This window comes from Camellia sinensis, chromosome 13, assembly GCF_055761805.1.
Source record: "Camellia sinensis isolate YWXY chromosome 13, ASM5576180v1, whole genome shotgun sequence".
NCBI classification, from domain to species: Eukaryota; Viridiplantae; Streptophyta; class Magnoliopsida; order Ericales; family Theaceae; genus Camellia; species Camellia sinensis.
This window is the reverse complement of record NC_138973.1, coordinates 7,721,535-7,733,407: the sequence shown is the minus strand read 5'-3', so window position 1 is coordinate 7,733,407 and position 11,873 is coordinate 7,721,535.

Below are 11,873 nucleotides of genomic sequence, written 5' to 3'. Positions count from 1 at the left end.
GTCGGCGATGGTGAGCGCCTTCGGAAGGTTATCGATAGGGACGAGATCTAGGGTTTTGTGGCCCTTGATGGCGGTGATGGCGGAGGCTAAAGAGAGGGGAAGCATGTGAGAGGAGTGCTTGTATTCTACTGGTCAAGAATTTCTGAGGAGTGCTTCCGAAGCTACCGTTGCCGACTCGGGTGATGCTGATGGGTGGGTCTGTGAATTGAGTGAGTGATGATCATGGTAGTGTGTTTCAGTGAGGTGCCGAGAGGGAGAGGGAGGTTTGAATTGGTTGAGATCCGGCGGGCGGTCAAGGCAAGGTTACCGCCCGCCGGAAGGCGAAGAACACCAAGATCTTTAACCTATAGCTCTGATACCATGTTAATATTGATGTATTATGTTAGATAATGTCTCAATGGGACCACATAATTAAATGTGGTGTTATCATTTATAAGAAGCCTACAATTTAAGTGATTCAATTTAGTTAATAGGCTTAAGGGTATATGTGTTATGGACCTAATGTGTAGATATTAGTTGTATAATTTCTATTTCTATGAGGGGCAGAAATAGAAATTAAAACATATTGGTTAAAGTTGGTTTTCATTACCTTTCAGTTTTAAAACCAATAATGGTTAATTTATTGGTTTTCATTACCTTTCAGTTTTAAAACCAATAATGGTTAATTTATTGGTTTTCATTACCTTTCAGTTTTAAAACCAATAATGGTTAATTTATTGGTTTTCATTACCTTTCAGTTATGAAAACCAATTACAACCTTTAAAAGGTTATGGTCCCTATTCCTTCCAAAGGTGGAAAATAAGAACACTGTTTGTTTTTCTAAATCCTCTCAAGGAGAAACATAAGGCACCAAAGGGAAAGGATTAGAAGGCTCTAACAAAGTCAATATCAAAGGTTTTATTGACAATCAGACGCTTCCGTTTAACAGTTCATCAATGGATTCAGGTATGTCATTTTGTCTTGATTTCTTGATAATACACATGGTAGATGATCCGAAACATGAAATTTCATGTTCTGAAATTTATGTTAACAAGTGGTATCAGAGCGGTTATATCATGTGTATTATCAGAATAGATATGCTTTTATTCATCCTATTTAGTTTCCTGGAATCAGATTCTGTTTTTTGTATTTCTGTTTTTCCCTCTGCTGCAAATTCTGTTTTGTTTTCTGGAAATGGAACATAATTCGGATGGGCGGTTCATTTTTTTCAAATGGTGAACATCATGTATTTATATATATATATATATATATGTATATAATTGGGATTGCTGCAGATTATATAACATATACGGGGTAACAAATTTAGAAATCTTTAAATTTAATGTAATTTCATACAACGTCTACGGAAATTTAATTTTCTAATGTTCTAAATATAAGTCAATTCAAACAAGATGTCACAAAAGTGATCTCTCTTGTCTAGATTGTTTTATATGGAATGTTTTGAAATTCATGTCTGTGTATCTCATGCGGGTATTTATCAGTCCAAAGACATGATTAAGACTTGGCAGAATTACACACACATTTTGTGGTGATAAACATGTGCCAATTGTCAAGGAAACCTAATGTGAATAATAAATCCATCAAAAGATAGATTTGTTATTTGACATAACTTATTGTCAATGTTTGATCATTACAACAAGAATACCACTTACAGTTAATATCACTACCCAAAGGCTTGGTATTAATGTTGTGCTAGGTATCTTGAGATGTTGTCATTAAATTAATTTATTTAGAGGTTATCTGTTTGGTAACTTAATGTGAGTATAATTGTTTATTCCTTTTATTTTCTTTTCGATTCAGCTTTAATGTCGACTACTTCAATCTCTGTCAACATGAACAATGTTCCAATGTTAAATGGAACAAACTTTAAGGACTGGAAAGAGAACATATTGATTGTTCTCGGCTGCATGGACATAGACTTGGCATTAAGGATGCCAAAACCGAATGCTCTCACTGCACAAAGTACTCCTGAGGAAACTGTGTACTTTGAAAAGTGGGATCGTTCTAACAGGCTAAGTCTTATGATCATGAAGCGTGGGATTCCAGAAGTTTTTCGGGGGTGCAATAACAGAGGATGTTACCGTTGCTGGTGAGTTTCTTTTAGAAATTCAAAAGCGTTTTGCTAAAAATGATAAGGCTGAAACAAGCACGCTTTTAGCAAGCTTGATTTCAATAAAGTACAAAGGCAAGGGTAATGTTCGCGAGTACATCATGGAAATGTCTCATCTTGCTTCAAAACTTAAGGCACTAAAGCTCGATCTATCTGATGATTTGCTCGTGCATTTAGTTCTCATCTCTCTTCCTGCACAATTTAACCAATTTAAGGTCAGTTATAACTGCCAGAAGGAGAAATGGACTCTCAATGAGCTCATTTCATTTTGTGTGCAAGAGGAAGAGAGATTGAAGCAAGAAAGGATTGAAAGTGCTCATCTGGCAAGCACCTCCAAGCTTACGGGCAAAAGAAAGCATAAGGGAAAGGAAGTTGCTATTCCTCAGGGTCCGGAACCAAAGAAACAGAAAGTACAGGATGGTTGTTTCTTTTGTGGCAAGCCCGGACACAAAAAGAATGATTGTGCCAAATACGTCGCCTGGCGTGTAAAGAAAGGTACATTTCATGTTTTGGTCTGTTCTGAAATAAATTTAGCTTCAGTACCAAGAAACACTTGGTGGGTAGATTCTGGTGCTACTACTCACATATGTGTTTCTATGCAGGGTTGCCTGAACTACCGAAAGCCAACTGATGCTGAAAGATACATCTTTGTGGGTGATGGCAAGTCAATAGAAGTGCAGGCAATAGCGCACTTTAGATTATTACTGAAAACTAGTTATTATTTGGATTTATTAGACACTTTTGTTGTACCGTCCTTTAGACGGAATTTAATTTCTGTTTCTGTATTGGACAAATTGGGATATTATTGTTCTTTTGGAAATATGAAGTTTAGTATGTCTATTAATTCCAATGTTGTGGTACTGGTTTACTTAATGTGTTTGATAATCTATATTTGCTCGAAACTATTGCATCTTATAATGCAACCTTGCACGTGGAATCACGAGGTACAAAGCGTAAATTAACTAAGGAAAATTCAGCCTCATTATGGCACAAACGCCTAGGTCACATCTCTAAATCTAGAGTTGAGCGCCTTGTGTCTGATGGAATTTTAGACTCTCTTGATTTTTCAGATTTTGATGTCTGTGTTGAGTGTATCAAGGGAAAACAGACCAAAATAAAGAAATATGGTGCCCATAGGACTACAGATGTCTTAGAACTAATTCATACGGACATTTGTGGCCCATTCCCTATGGCGTCTTGGAATGGTCAACAATATTTTATCACATTCATAGACGGCTATTCCAAATATGGGTATCTATTTCTTATCCATGAGAAATCACAGTCTTTGGACGTATTCAAAAAATTTAAGGCCGAAGTTGATTTACAACTCAACAAACGGATTAAAAGTGTCAGGTCTGACCGTGGTGGTGAATACTATGGCAGATATGATGGATCAGGTGAACAACGTCCAGGACCGTTTGCAAAATACCTGGAGGAATGTGGAATCGTCCCACAATACACCATGCCAAGATCACCTAGCATGAATGGTGTATCTGAGAGACGAAATCGGACTCTTAAGGATATGGTAAGAAGTATGATCAGTCATTCTACTTTACCAGAGTCCCTCTGGGGCGAGACTCTAAAGACAGCAACTTATATCTTAAATCGGGTGCCAACTAAAGCAGCTGCAAAAACACCTTATGAGCTTTGGGTTGGGCGAAAGCCTAGTCTAAAGCATTTGCATGTGTGGGGGTGTCCTGCTGAGGCGAGGCCTTATAAACCTCATGAACGAAAATTGGACTCTAAAACCATTAGCAGCTACTTTATTGCTATGCCGAACGATCACGGGGTTACAAGTTTTATGATCCCACAAATAGGTCAATATTTGAGACGGGAATTGCAACATTTTTTGAGGATGTTGAGTTTGGGGGGAGAAATCCAGTTAGAGACATTGTCTTTGAGGAGGAAGCAGGAGTAATCCCACTTCCTACTACTACTTTTGACCAATCACAGGTTCCTATACCTGTCATTGCTCGAGAAGTAATTTCGAATCCTCAACCAGACAATGCTGTTCAAGATAATATAGTTCAAACCCCCATTCAAGATGAGGTAATTGTTCCTGAGGAACAAACTCTACAACCTCAACCTCAAGAATCTGTGCCATTAAGGCGATCCACCAGAGAAAGGAGATTTGCATTTTCAGATGATTATATTGTATATCTCCAGGAACATGAGGTAGAAAATGGAATGTCGGAAGATGATCCAATCAACTTTCGTCAAGCCATGGAAAGTTTCAACTCTCATAAGTGGATAGAAGCCATGAATGAAGAATATAAGTCTATGCAAGACAATAAAGTTTGGGAACTTGTCTCATTACCAGTTGGTGCGAAGCCCGTAGGTTGTAAATGGATATTTAAAACCAAAAGGGATTCAAATGGTAATGTGGAGAGGTATAAGGCACATCTTGTAGCCAAAGGCTTTACTCAAAAAGAAGGAATTGACTTTAAAGAAACTTTCTCTCCAGTTTCTTCGAAAGATTCTTTTAGGACAATTATGGCGCTTGTTGCATATTTTGATCTTGAGTTGCATCATATGGATGTCAAAACAGCTTTTCTTAATGGTGACATTAAAGAAACAATTTATATGGTGCAGCCAGAAAACTTTGTGTCAGGAGACCCAAAGAATATGGTTTGCAAATTGACTAAATCCATCTATGGACTCAAACAAGCTTCTCGTCAGTGGTACTTCAAATTTCATCAAATTCTCACTTCGTATGGTTTTGAAACTAATGTTGTTGATGAATGTGTGTATCACAAGTTCAGTGGGAGTAAACACATATTTTTGGTTTTATATGTTGACGACATATTGCTTGCCACAAACGATATAAACTTATTGCATGACACCAAGAGATTTCTATCTAAGAATTTTGAAATGAAAGATCTTGGTGATGCTTCCTTTGTATTAGGAATCGAAATACTCCGAGATCGTTCTCGGGGTATTCTGGGATTATCACGAAGGAGCTATATCGAAAAAATACTCATTAGATTTGGCATGCAAAATTGTAAATTAGGTGAAACCCCGGTTGCTAAGGGAGACAAGTTTAGTCTCAGCCAATGCCCGAAGAACAGTCTTGAAATTCAAGAAATGCAGAAGATTCCTTATGCCTCAGCTGTAGGGAGTCTAATGTATGCTCAAGTATGTACGCGTCCGGATATTGCGTTTATAGTTGGAATGTTAGGTAGATATTTAAGTAATCATGGCATGGATCATTGGAAAGCAGTCAAGCGTGTTATGCGATATTTACAGAGAACAAAGGAATATATGCTCACATATAGGAGATCGGATAAGTTAGAGGTCATTGGATATTCCGACTCCTATTTTACTGGATGCCAAGACAGTAGGAAATCCACATCAGGCTATATTTATCTGTTAGCTGGCGGAGCAATTTCTTGGAGGTCTGCAAAGCAGACGCTCATAGTTTCATCCACCATGGCTGCAGAGTTTGTAGCATGTTATGAGGCATCAAACCAAGGGATATGGCTGCGGAATTTTGTCACTGGGTTGCGTATTTTGGAAGGCACTGAAAGACCACTTAAGATATATTGTGATAATAAGTCTGCAGTTTTATATTCCAATAACAACAGGAGCTCGACAAAATCAAAGCATATTGATATCAAGTTCCTAGTTGTAAAAGAAAGAGTGCAGAGTGGACAGATTTCCATAGAGCACATTGGGACAAACTCCATGATAGCGGATCCACTTACGAAGAAACTACCACCCAAGGTCTTTCATGAGCACACTGCTCATATGGGTGTTGTTCTATTTGAGAACATTCTGGTTTAGTGGGAGTTTGTATTTATATTACTGCTTTATGTCAGCCTTGAGTTTTATCTATGTAATTAGATTAATTTCTGCAGAAATGAAGTATTCAGCTTATTACGCTCTGTTACGTATTGTGAAGTATTGATCTCAATAAAGTTAAGTAGGACCAGTTGGACATAGGCATGTATGGATCACATCACATGTAATTTCCATGCTACGCATCCATGATTGATCTATGTCATTTAGCTATATTTGTATACGTGACCATTGGTGGGTCGAGTTACGATTGATGTAACGATGACCGCTTTGATCCTATATTAATATAGTTAATGGACAAGATTGTTTGGATACCCTCAAGTTATGATAACAAATTTCTGAGCTCACTAAAGTTAAGCACATTTTTCAAGATACATATGTGGTCCAGTGGGAGATCCTTGTTAACATAAATTTCAGAACATAAAACTTCATGTTTCGGATCATCTACCATGTGTATTATCAAGAAATCAAGACAAAATGACATACCTGAATCCATTGATGAACGGTTAAACGGAAGCGTCTGATTGTCAATAAAACCTTTGATATTGACTTTGTTAGAGCCTTCTAATCCTTTCCCTTTGGTGCCTTATGTTTCTCCTTGAGAGGATTTAGAAAAACAAACAGTGTTTTTATTTTCCACCTTTGGAAGGAATAGGGACCATAACCTTTTAAAGGTTGTAATTGGTTTTCATAACTGAAAGGTAATGAAAACCAATAAATTAACCATTATTGATTTTAAAACTGAAAGGTAATGAAAACCATTAAATTAACCATTATTGGTTTTAAAACTGAAAGGTAATGAAAACCAATAAATTAACCATTATTGGTTTTCAAACTGAAAGGTAATGAAAACCAACTTTAACCAATATGTTTTAATTTCTATTTCTGCCCCTCATAGAAATAGAAATTATACAACTAGTATCTACACATTAGGTCCATAACACATATACCCTTAAGCCTATTAACTAAATTGAATCACTTAAATTGTAGGCTTCTTATAAATGATAACACCACATTTAATTATGTGGTCCCATTGAGACATTATCTAACATATTATTGATTGATTGTAGTTATTGATTGTATTGTATGTACATTATATAGGAGATGTGAAGTGGAGGTGGAATGGTGGAGTAGGTGAAGTGGAGGTGGTAGTGGTGTAGTGGGTTAGGTTTAGTGGAGTAGGTAAGGTGGTAGTGGTGTAGTGGGTTAAGTTTAGTAGAGTAGATTTAACAGCAACTATAAGAAACATTGTTGCGCAAAACTAAGAAATTTATAAGTTTTAAAATTGAAAAAAATTAGAAATTGAGAAGTTTCAGTTTCATACAATAAGACAGGAAGTGAATTACGATTTTATATTGAAAGTATATGATATTTAATAATTAATAGATGATATTGTCATACAATACAAGTGGAGCACTTGTTATTGTGACTAGACGCGCATACTTGGATGTGCGGGCGTATTTATAAAAAAATAAAATAAAATAAAGAAATAATATTTTGTGACGAAAGCAGTACTTTTTTGTATCTTAAACTTTAAAATATCATAACTTTAAATATAAAATAATACCCAAAAAAAATGTGGAGCAACTATAAGAAACATTGTTGCACAAAACTAAGAAATTTATTAATTTTAAAATTGAAAAAAATTAGAAATTCAGAAGATTCAGTTTCATACAATAAGAGGAAGTGAATTACGATTTTATATTGAAAGTACATTATATTTAATAATTAATAGATGATATTGTCACACAATACACGTGGAGCATTTGTTATTGTGACTAGACGCGCATATTTGGATGTGCACCCGTATTTATGGAAAAAATAAAAAAAAATTAAATTAGCAGCACTTGTTGGCACAAAATCTGTCGGGGAGGACCTAGCCTTCAACAATTTTGTAAAGCGTAACTCTTTTTATATTTGGTTATTCGTTTTACTTTGACTTTTACGATTTAGGCCTCGTTGAAAACAGATTTTTTTAGTAATTTTTTAATTTTTTGATTAAAATATAATGTAAAAAAAAATTAGTATGTTTAGAATGATTTTTTGATTTTTTACGAAAAGATGTGCAAAAAGTAGAGAGAAAATAAAATATTTAACTTTTTGATATGGATTGTTAGTTTTTTGATTTTTTTAGTAACTTTTTGGCTAAACCGTCACTTCCCAAACGAGGCCTTAATTTTTTTTTAATTTTTTTTAATTTTTATATTTTTTATATTTTAAGTTTTTCCTATTTTACTCTTCAAATTAATTTATGTTTAAAATTAAACAAAAAAACCAACAACAATAACTATCACATAACATACAAAATATATTATTATATTAGAGTTTAAGTGTATGTCAGATGTGTGAATTATATATAGAGAAATGTTTTTTGCCCCAAATTTCTTTGCCCCGAATGCCCCTAATGCCCAAAACGACGTCGTTTTGGCCATTAGTTTTTTTTTTTTTCTTCGGTCTGAACCAGAGAGGGAGAGGGAGAGAAAGAGAATAGAGAAAGAGAGAGAGAGAGAGAGAAGAGAGGTGGTTCGCCGGTCATCTGCCCACATCGTCGTCGCCCCAGCCCCGGTCGTCGTTGCCCAGCCCCGATCGTCGCAGCACCACCGCCGTCGCCTCCGGCCCCGCCTCCGCCTCCTCTCACTGGTATGGCCCCCTCCAGTCCACTCCTCCTCTTTCCTCCTCCTTCCTCCTTCCTCCTCCTCCCTCCTCCTCCCTCTTCTTCTTCCTTCTTCTGCTGGAAAAAAAAAAAATGGAATTCGGGGCATTCAGGAGAGCTCAAATTCGAGCTCCCAATCGGTTCTGTTATATATAATAAAATATTTTTTTACCACGTGACTGTCAATGTATCATTTTTTGTCTAATTTTGAACAAAGATTTACTTTAAAAGTAAAATAAAATAAAAAATTTAAAACATGAAAGGTCAAAGTAAAAAAAAAAACTAAAAAAAAAAAACTTTAAATGTCAAAGTGAGAAAGTAACTTAATATAAGAGGAGCAAAGTGTAATTTATTCTTTTATAAAATATATATTTTAGTCAAAAAAATCATTAAAAATATCAAAAATCGTATAAAAAAGTCAAATATTTATTTCCCTTCTCTTTACATACTTTTTTTTTTGGAGTTTTTTTGATGAATCCACTTTCTAAGAGCTTTATTCCATCCAACCCATATTCTTTTTAACTATTCCATTAGGTCCTATTTGAGATAAGAAGACCAAAATACCATTTTCATTTACTTATGTTCCATTTAGTTCACATTATTTTCTTATGTTTCAATAAGTCCTATGGGTGACATAATTACCAAAATACCCCTAATGTGAATGTTCACACCGTCAATGTGAATGTTCATATCGTCAATGTGTAAGGGCCTAGCCCATGTCGATCATCGTGGGTGCCCGAAAAAATTCGAGGCGGGCCAGGGCGGGCCCCGCCCATTGATAATGTGAATATTCACATTGACATGTTAACATTCACATTAATAGGAGTGTAAAACTAGCCCGTGTCCTGTGGCGGCGCAAAACCCGCCACAGCCCATGGGCAGCCCGGGGCGAGCCCGGTCCGGCCCGTTGACAATGTAAATATTCACATTGACATGTTAACATTCACATTGATAAGAGTATAAAATTGGTCCGCGGCCCGGCCCGTTGACAATGTGAATATTCACGTTGACATGTGAACATTCACATTGATAGGAGTGTAAAATTAGCCTGAGCCTTGTGGCTGCCCGAAACCCGCCCACGGCCCGTGTGCGGCCCAGGGCGGGCCCCGCCCGGCCCGACCTGTTGATAATGTAAATATTTACATTGACATGTTAACATTCACATTGATAAGAGTATAAAATTGGCCAGCGGCCTAGGGCGGGCCCGGCCTGGCCCATTGACAATGTGAATATTCACATTGACATGTTAACATTCACATTGATAGGAGTATAAAATTAGCCCGTGCCCGCCCACGGCCTGGGGTGGGCCTGGCCATTTTTTTTAATTCTTTTTAATTTTTTCTACCAAAATTTTATTATTTTTCATAAAAAAAGACACTAGGCCTCGGCGCGGGCCGGGCCTCGGACCGAGCCTTGAATGGGCCTTAACTAGGCCGATGGGCCGGACCGAGCTTCAAAGTGATGACCCAGGCCCTAGTCTAGGGTCTCAGACTAGGCTCGAGCTTGGGCCCAAACGAGCCATTCCCGGGCCGGCCCACGGGCCAAAAAATTAGGCCCAGACCCTAGCCCTGGCACAAGGGTATTCGGGCTTTGGACGGGCCGATGGATCGAGCCTCAGGTCGGGCCGGTGGGCCTGGCCCTAGCCTCGAGCTTAGGTCGGGCTTGGGCGGGCCTGGCCATTTTTTTTAATTCTTTTTAATTTTTTCTACTAAAATTTTATTATTTTCCACAAAAAAATACATTGCGCCTCGGCGCGGGCTGGGCCTCGGACCGAGCCTTGAATGGGCCTTAAGCGGGCCTCGGACTGGGCCGGGCTTCAAAGTGATGACCTAGGCCCTAACCTAGGGTTTCGGACATGCTCGGGCCCGGACCGAAACGAGCCTGCCCCGGGCCGTGGGCGGGCTTCGGGCAGCCCATGGGCCGCGGGCCAATTCTACATCCTATCAATGTGCATTTTAACATGTCAATGTGAATATTCACATTGTCAGCGGGCCGGGCCGGGCCTATTCCGGGCTGCGGGCAAGCTTAGGGCAACGACAAATTTTACACTCTTATCAATGTTAATGTTAACATGTCAATATGAATATTCACATTGTCACGGGTCGGGCCAAGCACGCCTCGGGCTGTGGTCGGGCTTCGGGCCGTCCATGGGCTGCGGGCCAATTTTACACTCTTATCAATGTGAATGTTAACATGTCAATGTGAATATTCACATTGTCAACGGGCCGGGTCGGGTCCGCCCTGGGCCGCTGGCCAATTTTATACTCTTATCAATGTAAATGTTAACATGTCAATGTGAATATTCACATTGTCAACAGGCCGGGCTGGCCCCGCCCCGGGCCGCCCATGGGCCGTGGGCGGGTTTCGGACAGCCACGAGGCGCGGGCTAATTTTACACTCCTCTCAATATGAATGTTAACATGTCAATGTGAATATTTACATTGTTAACGGGCTGGGCCGGGCCCGCCTCGGGCCGCAGGCGGGCTTTTGGCCACCCATGGGCCGCGGGCCAATTTTATACTCTTATCAATGTGAATATTAACATGTCAATGTGAATATTAACATTGTCAACGGGCCGGACCGGGCCCGCCTCGGGCCGCCCATGGGCTGCGGGCAGGTTTCGCGCCGCCACGGGACGTGGGCCAATTTACACTCCTATTAATTTGTATGTTAACATGTCAATGTGAATATTCACATTGTCAACGGGCCGGGCCCCCCGACTCGCGAGCGGGTTTCGGGCCGCCCACGGGCCAATTTTACATTCCTACCAATGTGAATTTTAAAATACGAATGTTCACATCATAAAATTGCTAACCGTTCAAAAAATATTTATAAGGGTATCAAAATTAAATATAAGGGCATAAGTGTCCAAGAAAATAGTGTAAATCCAAAAAAAAAGACTTTATGTAATAAAACTATACATACATGGGACTAAATGTGTTAAAAAATTCCTTCATGGACTTCTTGGGTTAAAATACTTCTAAATGGGATTTATCAATAAAAATTCCTTTTTTTTTTCCACTTTTTTCCTACATAGTAAAACAATCAATTCTGAATATTTCAATTTATTTTATCTTATATTTTAATTAAAAAATCGCTTCCCAAACTAACCTAAATGCCTCATTATACTTTTGGACAAACCCAATTTGGCATCTCTTTCAAAATGCCTCATTATATTTTTGGACAAACCAAATTTGGCATCTCTTTCAAAATGGGGCCTCAAGTATGAATATTATTACTTTAACCAATTTTTAATTCTTTGTTAGTAAAGCAACTGATATGTGGGAGAGTAAACACCCGAATCACTGCACT